Source organism: Oratosquilla oratoria, chromosome 15 (assembly GCF_046742065.1).
Source record: "Oratosquilla oratoria isolate Oo_2021 chromosome 15, ASM4674206v1, whole genome shotgun sequence".
NCBI lineage: Eukaryota > Metazoa > Arthropoda > Malacostraca > Stomatopoda > Squillidae > Oratosquilla > Oratosquilla oratoria.
The window spans coordinates 22,760,817-22,770,615 of record NC_134791.1 but is presented as its reverse complement, the minus strand read 5'-3'; the positions used below and the strand labels follow the sequence as shown (position 1 = coordinate 22,770,615).

The following is a 9,799-nucleotide window of genomic DNA, read 5'->3' as shown; positions in this document are numbered from 1 at the left end:
TTGATATTTTAGTGATCAGATGTCCAGATAATTTGTCCTTTACAGTATACAGGAAGCCTACTCATACGGGCAGTTATTTACATTTTTTCAGTAATCATCCGGATAATATAAAATATAGTGTTGCCTCGGGCCTTTATTTAAGAGCTCTTCGGATTTGCAGCCCGGAATTTCTCAACTCAGAAATTGAATCAGTGCGCACTCAATTATTAAAAATAGGCTACCCAGACTGGTTTCTGACAAAAGCCCTCAGCAAAGCCAAAACCAGTTATTTTAGAACAAACAATTCCAACACAAAATTTGTCTGGGAAAAATCAAATATCAAACTCCCTTATAACGAATCCATGCATGCCGCATCTAAATTATTACCTAGGAACCAAATCAAGGTCACTTTTAGTTACCCAAATAATATTTTTAAAAAAGTAGTAAATGTCCATCATAGAACATCCAATAAGGACATATCTGGAGTATACAAGATACCATGTCTCGACTGTGATAAAGTGTACTGGGGACAAACGGGACGTGATCTACCCACTAGGATCAAAGAACATAAAAATTCTTTACGATACGGCCAAGAAAAATCAGCTGTATTCCTCCATTCTAGCCTTTTAGATCACAGAATAGATTGGAGGAATGCAGCTACAGTGTACAATTCAAATTGTAGTTTCAAAAGAAAAAATATTGAGTCCTCACTAATAAAAAAGTTTCCTAATTATAATACATCCAAAGGTCAATGGTCACCTGATGCTATAACTAGTATGGCGGTTGACAAGTTCATCTCTACAGGACGTAACGTCCGACCTCACTCGGGGCAAGTGACCTGAGGCTTACTGAGTCCCCCAATGCTCCTTCCTCCTCTGTATATAACCTCTTGTCTATGTACCCTATAATTGTAACTGCTGAAGAGGACCACAGTCAGTGGTCGAAATATACGGTTTTACTCTGTATCTCAGCTTATCTTTCTCCGAGAGTAGGTTTAAGTTTGATTTTATTCGTGTGTTACATACATATACAATGTATATATATATATATATATATATATATATATATATATATATATATATATATATATATGTTGGTACATTATGACAAGTTGATGAAGGTGGAAAAAGAAGTCACGGGTCTAGTTCCGAGTTACTGAGTTTATTCCTGACCGGTTTCGCTCTATGCTTCTTCAGAGGAATGTGACTCTGGAGTGAAGCTGGCGGTATACATAGTCTGAGTAAGACCGCGTTCCCTCCTTGGAGGTGGGTTACGTTTGGTTGTACAATGGTTTTTAATACAATGAACAATAGTGATAAAAATACAATAAATTGTTGTGATGTTATTACAAAACAGCTCCGGTGTGTGTGGAATGTTGATCGAGGGTGTAACATTGTAAGTGAAGTGAGTGGTGTAGAAATGTGTGAATCCTAAAAAGTGTCATATGATAACTTATAGTATTAAATAATATAATAATATAAGGATAAATATCCAGATAAAATGAATGAAATAAAATGAAAATACAAATACAAATATAAATATAAATAAATAAAAATAAAAATAATAAATATAAATAAAAATATATGCTTATTTAAAGTGACATGACATCTCATCGCATATCATTGTGTGACAGAATGTTATCAAAAAATATACATACATATATAACAATGAATAGATAAATAAATGCCAAAGAAATATATAGTAAAAATATGAAATGAATATAATAAATAATAAATAAAAATAAAAATAATAATAATAATAGTAATATTTATTTATATTTATATTTGTATTTGTATTTTCATTTTATTTCATTCATTTTATCTGGATATTTATCCTTATATTATTATATTATTTAATACTATAAGTTATCATATGACACTTTTTAGGATTCACACATTTCTACACCACTCACTTCACTTACAATGTTACACCCTCGATCAACATTCCACACACACCGGAGCTGTTTTGTAATAACATCACAACAATTTATTGTATTTTTATCACTATTGTTCATTGTATTAAAAACCATTGTACAACCAAACGTAACCCACCTCCAAGGAGGGAACGCGGTCTTACTCAGACTATGTATACCGCCAGCTTCACTCCAGAGTCACATTCCTCTGAAGAAGCATAGAGCGAAACCGGTCAGGAATAAACTCAGTAACTCGGAACTAGACCCGTGACTTCTTTTTCCACCTTCATCATATATATATATATATATGTGTATACATATATACATATAATGTAAGTAGCCTATTTATGTAAGTTGACTAAGTTGATTAAGGATAGTGACTGGACAAAGAATGCCAACCCCAATTTTGTAGTGAACTTGTCGGACAAAGAACTTAGTGAAGATGTCTCAGTTGCTCTAGGCTACGGATTAAAATTTGCTTATTCAAATAAGGATTTGGATTATGTTGAAATTGCCAAATCAATTTCAAACTTTGAAAAATATTGTGATTTATCTCTTGAAGATAAAAACATTTGCAAAGGTATTATTTATGCTTCATTGAATAATCCACGTGTACCCAATTGTCCAGATAGGTTTATGAAGGCTTTGGGAGATCTTAAAAAAGATTAGGATTTACATATTACTAGAACAGATAAAGCAAATGCTGTGGTCATTTTAATCAGAGAGGACTATTTTGCCAAGATGAGTGATCTCCTGTCTGATGATATCACTTACTCTAGACTTCAAACTAATCCCCTCAGTAAGGTGAAAAGCCATTTTGATAAGACAATGAAATCTGTTTTAAAGGGAGAAGACGAATTAATCAGACGTTTTTCCACCATTACGCCTTCTCTACCTTATATGTATGGTCTCATAAAGACACACAAACCTGGAAACCCTATAAGACCAATTAATTATTAGCTCAGTAAAATACATCTCATATAATTTATCAAAATGGTTAGTATCCTTACTCAGTCCGTTGGTTGGCACAATTTCAAATTCTAACGTAAAGAATAATGTTGATTTAGTTCATAAACTTAAGAGTTTAAATATTAATTATAATTTCAAGCTTGTCAGTTTTGATATAACTAGTTTATTTACAAAAATTCCAATAGATGATTTAATTGTCTTTCTCACCGAATTTTTGGACAAAATCCCACTTCCATTGCCTTCAGCTAAAATCATTGAACTTATTAAGCTTTGTATTAAAGATTGTAAATTCGAATTTAATGGTCAATTTTATGCTCAGGAATTCGGAATGGCTATGGGTAATCCGCTATCCCCAGTCCTTAGCAATCTCTATATGGAATTTTTTGAAAATAAACTATTAAGTGAAATTTTGCCACCAAATGTGACTTGTTATAGGTACGTTGACGATGTTCTTTGCCTGTGGCCCAATTCTGAGGATTTAAATGCATTTTTGCAATCTCTGAATAATTTAGTTCCCTCTATTAATTTCACTGTTGAACTAGAAAATAATGGTAAGTTGCCCTTTTTGGATTGCCTTGTTCATAGGAATGGTAATAATTTTAAGTTCAGTGTTTATAGGAAGCCGACAAATGTTTTGTCTTATATTCACTATTACTCGTCTCACCAGGATAAAGTAAAATATTCTGTCTTTTCTTCTATGTTTTTACGTGCTCTTCGTATTTGCAGCCCTGATTTTATTGATGGGGAATTTGAGTACATTGTTAATGTTGGTCTTGGATTAAAATACCCCAAAAGATTTTTAGACCGCGCTCTTGCTTTAGCGAGAAAAAAAAATTTATAGTGTTCAAATATCCCCCCCTTCGACTATAAGAATCTTTTGATTTTACCTTTTAGTAACAATCTTGCTCAAGTTCCCCATATTCTTAAAACATGGAATATTAAAGTTGTGTTAAATAATCCAAATACTTTTAAGAAGTTAATAATCAAAAATTCACCTAATGACTCAGTTGGTTGCATATACAGGATCCCTTGCAGAGATTGTGAAAGGTATTATCTTGGACAAACAGGCAAAGAACTCGCAACTAGGGTCAAGCAACACAAGTACAGTGTAAAAACAGCACAAGAGTCTAGTGCGCTGTTTATCCATATGAGAGATTTCGATCATCGTATCGATTGGACCAATGCCTCTTCTATCATAAATTGTGATTCATTTGCCAAAAGAAATATCATTGAAAGTTGCATGATAAAAAATTCTGAAGGATCTAATATTAATATTAGCTATGGTATGTTTAAATTAGATAATTTTATCATTGACAAAATTTGTAATCAAATTAAATCATTACAAAAATGATTTAATTGTAAGTGTTCAATGTTTGTGACATTTTCTCCATGTGTTATGTCCGTTCCTTTCCCAGTTTATTGTATTACCTCTTATATACCTATGTGACAATTTTCTTTGTTGTAATCCCCTGAAGATGTGAAATATCACGAAAGCGCTTGGGAATTCTAGTTTTCTTTTCCGTTTTTTCCCTGTGGTTATCAGCAATATATATATATATATATATATATATATATATATATATATATATATATATATATATATATATATATATATATAAATATATAAAATGAAGGGTGACCGAACGTTTTCGTCTATTTAAATAGACAAAAACGTTCAGTCACCTTTCATCTTATTTTCCAAGTGGTTTTATTACACACGTTGGGAATCACGTGCTTTTGTGATTTATTCATATATATATATATATATGTATATATATACATATATATACATATATATATATATATATATATATATATATATATATATATATATACAGTATATATATATATATATATATATACATATATATATATACAGTAAATGTAAATACATACATATATTTATATATATATATATATACATATATATATATATATATATATATATATATATATATATATATATATATATTGCGTAATACAACCACTTGTAAAATAAAAAATAAAATGAAAGGTGACCGAACGTTTTCGTCCATTCAAATAGACGAAAACGTTCGGTCACCTTTCATTTTATTTTCCAATTGGTTTTGTTACACAATTTGTGAATCACGTGTTTTTGTGATTTATTCGCATATATATATATATATATACATATATATATTATATATATATATTTTATATATATATATATAAATAATATATGTGTGTCTATATATATATACATATATATATATGTATATGTATATATATATATATATATATATACATACATATGTGTGTGTGTGTGTGTGTGTGTGTGTGTGTGTGTGTGTGTGTGTGTGTGTGTGTGTGTGTGTGTGTGTGTGTGTGTGATCACTTGGTCTTGGTCTTTGGATCACGTGTTCGACTCGTGATCGACAGCTATTTCCCTCCTGGAAGAGAGCTCAGAGCTCGTAGGTCCGATCTATGGGTAATGCTATGACCTTTCACACACACACACCCCCAACTCCCCGCCCACGAGAGTCAGAGTAACGACCCGAAGCGCAGTTGTACCGAAATTAATTTCGGCCCTGGGCAGGATTCGAACCAAGCACTACGCGCACCACCATGCTAGTAGTTCATCGTTCTACCAACTGCGCCACCGAGTACTGTGTGTGTGTGTGTGTGTGTCATGCTCACCTCTCTAAAATTACTTTTACTATTAATTACCTGTACAGAATTAGCCTGAACATTAGTGGAGTACCACAGGGCCAAAAAAATGAAGTGTGAATTTGGTTTAAAAAATACTTGATAAAAGTGGGTCGTAGTTGCTATAAGACTCACCTCCAATGCTTCGCTGGTACAAGAAACCCAAATATTTCGTTGGTATATGAGATTTTCAGTTACTTGGTGTACACACGAACTACTTGGTTGTTCTGTTGGCTTCTGAAAGTACCTGGCTGGTGTATGAGAGACCCCTCATATACTTGGTGTATAGTGATCCCGTAATACATGAAACTCCAAAAGTATTTGGCTAATGTACAGTAGTTCTTCTGTACGAGTGAAGTATATGTAGATCCTCCAGTACTTGATGTTTCGGGTCTCTCAGTACTTGGTTGGTATAAAGGGGTTATTCTAGTACTTAGTATGTGGAAACCCTGCACTACGTGCGTCACGAACACTTTCCTGTCTGGCACTGGACATTGTCCGAAGCTGTCGTACCAAGTCCCCGTCATACCGGATGCAGATGTCTACCCATCGCCTCATTCTAACATCATTAAAGTCATATTCTACGACGAGCACACCGTAGAAATATATAAACCAAGATCTAAATAAACAGGTCAAACCGTTTGAATTCTTCTGCGCAGCTTCTGACGTCATTAGTCTGGGTCCGTTTTCTCTTTGTGAAACACTGAAGAAAACTGTGAAACGCCAAGAAAGACAGGAACTATAATATGTTATATATATATATATATATATATATATATATTATATATCATATATATTATATATTCATATATATAGACAGGAACTATAATATTTTATATATATTTATATAATATTTGTCAGAATATAACTAATTGCGTGGAGCGGTGCGAGCGAAGGCAACAACATACCCGAACGACGCACCAGCTTCAACTGACAGCTATAGGACCCGCGAACCCCACTTTGAACAGCCAGGTGACGTTCACGGGCCCGCTGCGCCAACTCCCTCGAAATTCGGTCGGAAGTCGTTAGACCTAGTATACCTTAGATCTTGATACAAACAACGAGGGACTGCTCGCATTCGGTACGTCGATCCCGGCACACGCCAACAGTGCACGAGATGTAACCAATATAATAAACACATAATATACCACTGCAAGGAACAGAAACCTCGCTGATTACAGTGCGCATCGGAAGAATTTACCTATCGTGAATGCAGTAGCACAGATAATAAATGCCGCAACTGCGGAGAGCAGCACACAGGTCTTTCTGCAAACTGGGACTTGAGAAAGAAAACAATGAAATATTCTATTAACAACAAACAAACAGAGGTAACACTAAACGCACACAAACACAAAAGAACAAAGCCCAGGAAGAGAGGAAAACATACAATATGTCATTGCAACAGGGTGCACAAAGTGGAGAACAGAAGGAAGACGAAGACAAAGAACAAGTTACATTAAAAGATACAGTCAGTGTTGTAAAAGAGAACAACAGAATCCTTACCGAAATGTTGAAAACCAACTGCGAAGACCACACAAAGCCCGAAAAATTCCGGTCTTTGGGGACAGAGCGAATATTATGTTCATGGATTACCTCCACGCACACTGGGTGAATACGGTGGAGCCTGAGGGTTTCGAAAGCCAAGTAAATGAAATATTTTGGAAGAAAACAAACTAACAGCGATGAGTATAAAAGGTCAAATACCTTCAAAGAAAAATTTAAAAGTTATGTTGAGCCTTTAACACTGTTCTTTCTGACAAATGACGACCTTGTTCGACAATGTGTGTGTGTGTGCGTGCGTGTGTGTATACGTATAAGTATGTGTTTGCGTGTGTGTGCATGCGTGCATGTGTGTGTGTGTGTGTGTGTGTGTGTGTGTGTGTGTTCGTGTGTGTGTGCGCGCGCGCGTGTGATTCACCATGGTCTTGGATCACGTGTTGGACTCGCGATCGACAGTTATTTCCCTCCCGAAAGAGAGCTCAGAGCTCGTATATAACCGATCTATGGGTAATGCTGAGATCTTACACGCACACACACACACCCAACTACCCGCCCACCAGAGTTGGAGTAACGACTCGCAGCGCAGTGATACTGAAATTATTTCAACTCTGGGCGGGATTCGAACCCGAACCGCCGTATCAGCGGCCGGGAACTCTACCACTTGTGCGTGTGTGTGTGTGTGTGTGTGTGTGTGTGTGTGTGTGTGTGTGTGTGTGTGTGCGTGTGTGTGCGTGTGTGTGCGTGTGTGTGTGTCTGTGGGTTTTTTTCACATTGGTCTTTGGATTACGTGTTGGACTCGTGATCGACAGCTAATTCTCTCCCGGAAGAGAGCTCAGTGCTCGTATGACCGATCTATGGGTAATGCTATGACCTTACACGCACCCCCAGCTCCCCGCCCACGAGAGTTGGAGTAACGACTCGAATCGCAGTGATATTAAAATAATTTCAGCCCTGGGCAGGATTCGAACCAGGTACCCCCGGAACCTCCGTACTCACAGTCTGGGACTCTACCAACCGCGCCACCGAGTCGTGTGTGTGTGTGTGTGTGTGTATTCACCTCGGATCTGCTGCAGCCTCTGTTCGAGACAGCCAGACACCACCCTACGGCAGTGAGCTCAGAGCTCATTATTTGCCGATCTCTGGGTAGGTCTGAGACCACTCACACACCACACACCGGGACAGCAAGGTCACAACTCCTTGACTAACATCCCGTACCTACTCACTGCTAGGTGAACAGGGGCTACACGTTATAGGAGACAAACCCAACTTATCTCCGCCCGGCCGGGGAATCGAACCCCGGTTCTCCGGCTTGTGAGGCCAGTGCCTTACCAATCCGCCACCGAGTGTGTGTGTGGGGGGGGGTGCGCGCGCGTACAAGTGAGCCTGAACGTAAAATTTTCAGGTCAAAGTAATATAATCCGTCTAATCATGAAACAAATGACAGCCAGTTCCTGGTTCCATGGTTGTTATACTCCGAGAACGAGGCAAACTAGACACTTGAATGAACAAGCACCATGATTGGTCATGAATTACGTGTGGCTCTGGTCATAGCCAATCAACATTAAAAGAGTCTTCTTTCACGCCTTTCCATGTTGTCCAAGCGCAGATTGGTGGTTATTTAATTTGGAGTAACCATTGGAAGTGTATGTCAGTGTTGGGTTTGCATAACAGACTATATTAGTTTTTGGTAACATGTTTTGTGAAATGAAAAGGAGGGGAAATAGTGAGGTGCTAAGTGATCAAAAACTTTGTTGATTTTAAGTGTTCGCAAAACTCAAAAAGGTACCATGAACCAATTTCGCGTCCACCTCCGAGAGGGGTAGGCGACACGACGCTATGGCAAATACGGAAGTTTATCACCAAGCCAGTGACGCCTCTACTGTCGATGGTTGTGGAATGAGTTCATCACAAGAATGCATGTGCTTAGCTAAACTGTTATTGAGAGTTTAAGACAGTCTTTGCTGACGAGTCCAAAGAGTACCAAACGGTACAGCCAGAGGTACCGAGCTGTATGGGAAAATGACAGCAGATTTAAAGGTAAGACCGTTTAACTTGTTTTCATATGTTTATAGAATGGTTAATGGGTCTGAAGTGTGCCGCGCATCATGAAAACGAATAAACTAGTGTAGCTGGTATTCAGCACATAAAGTGTTACGTACGGTATTCCAGAAGTAAACGCAAAAGTCAATAAAAAAAAACCCTAGTTGTTACGTACTGTACCTCATGATTACAAATATATCGTTATTGGTTGTGCTGCTTGTGAATGTTTGCGACTTTATAGCACATATTTTGGAAGCAACCAACTGCCTTGTTTTGTATGCAGTACGTTTGTACTGTTGATTAACTTTATTTAAGTGCGACTTTACAATATTGAAGTGCGAACCACCAATCCCCGGCTCATGGCTCATTATCAGCTTAGTGCCCACTGACTGTTATTAGTAGTTTTCCAGGGGAAACACAATAAAGTTATTTGAAAAAGCGACACTAGGTTAGTTTAAGAGATTATACCTGAGCGCCACACAGCTGCATGCGTGTGCATCGTGTACCACTGGCATCTGATTTTTTTTTAAATACCTGTCCCACTCCCTCTCATCCTCAGTCTACTTTCACTCAAATCACAATTGTTAACTCATGGGCGATTGCTGGCAAAGTATCAGGTGTATGTATACTCTCTATGACTCGTAGTCCATTCCTAGGTGTCAGCTTTACTGTACCCTGGTAAATAATTATAATAAGCTAAACTAATTCTAGAGCTTTTGTGATTCCATACTA

At 36.9% G+C, this 9,799-nt stretch overlaps 1 protein-coding gene across 3 annotated transcripts in view; it reads right to left on the bottom strand.

Annotated features, from left to right (window-relative positions):
* Positions 1 to 6,210, bottom strand: part of LOC143033361 (uncharacterized) — a 20,188-nt gene extending 13,978 nt beyond the window's left edge. The window contains exon 1 of one of the 3 annotated variants that reach the window (XM_076198701.1): positions 5,775 to 6,210. The gene's annotated coding sequence lies outside the window, so the exon portion shown is untranslated. Of the gene's footprint in view, positions 1 to 5,548 lie in introns of all 3 variants that reach the window. The other 2 variants (XM_076198700.1, XM_076198699.1) reach the window with 2 other exon arrangements.
* Positions 6,211 to 9,799: the final 3,589 nt, after the last annotated feature.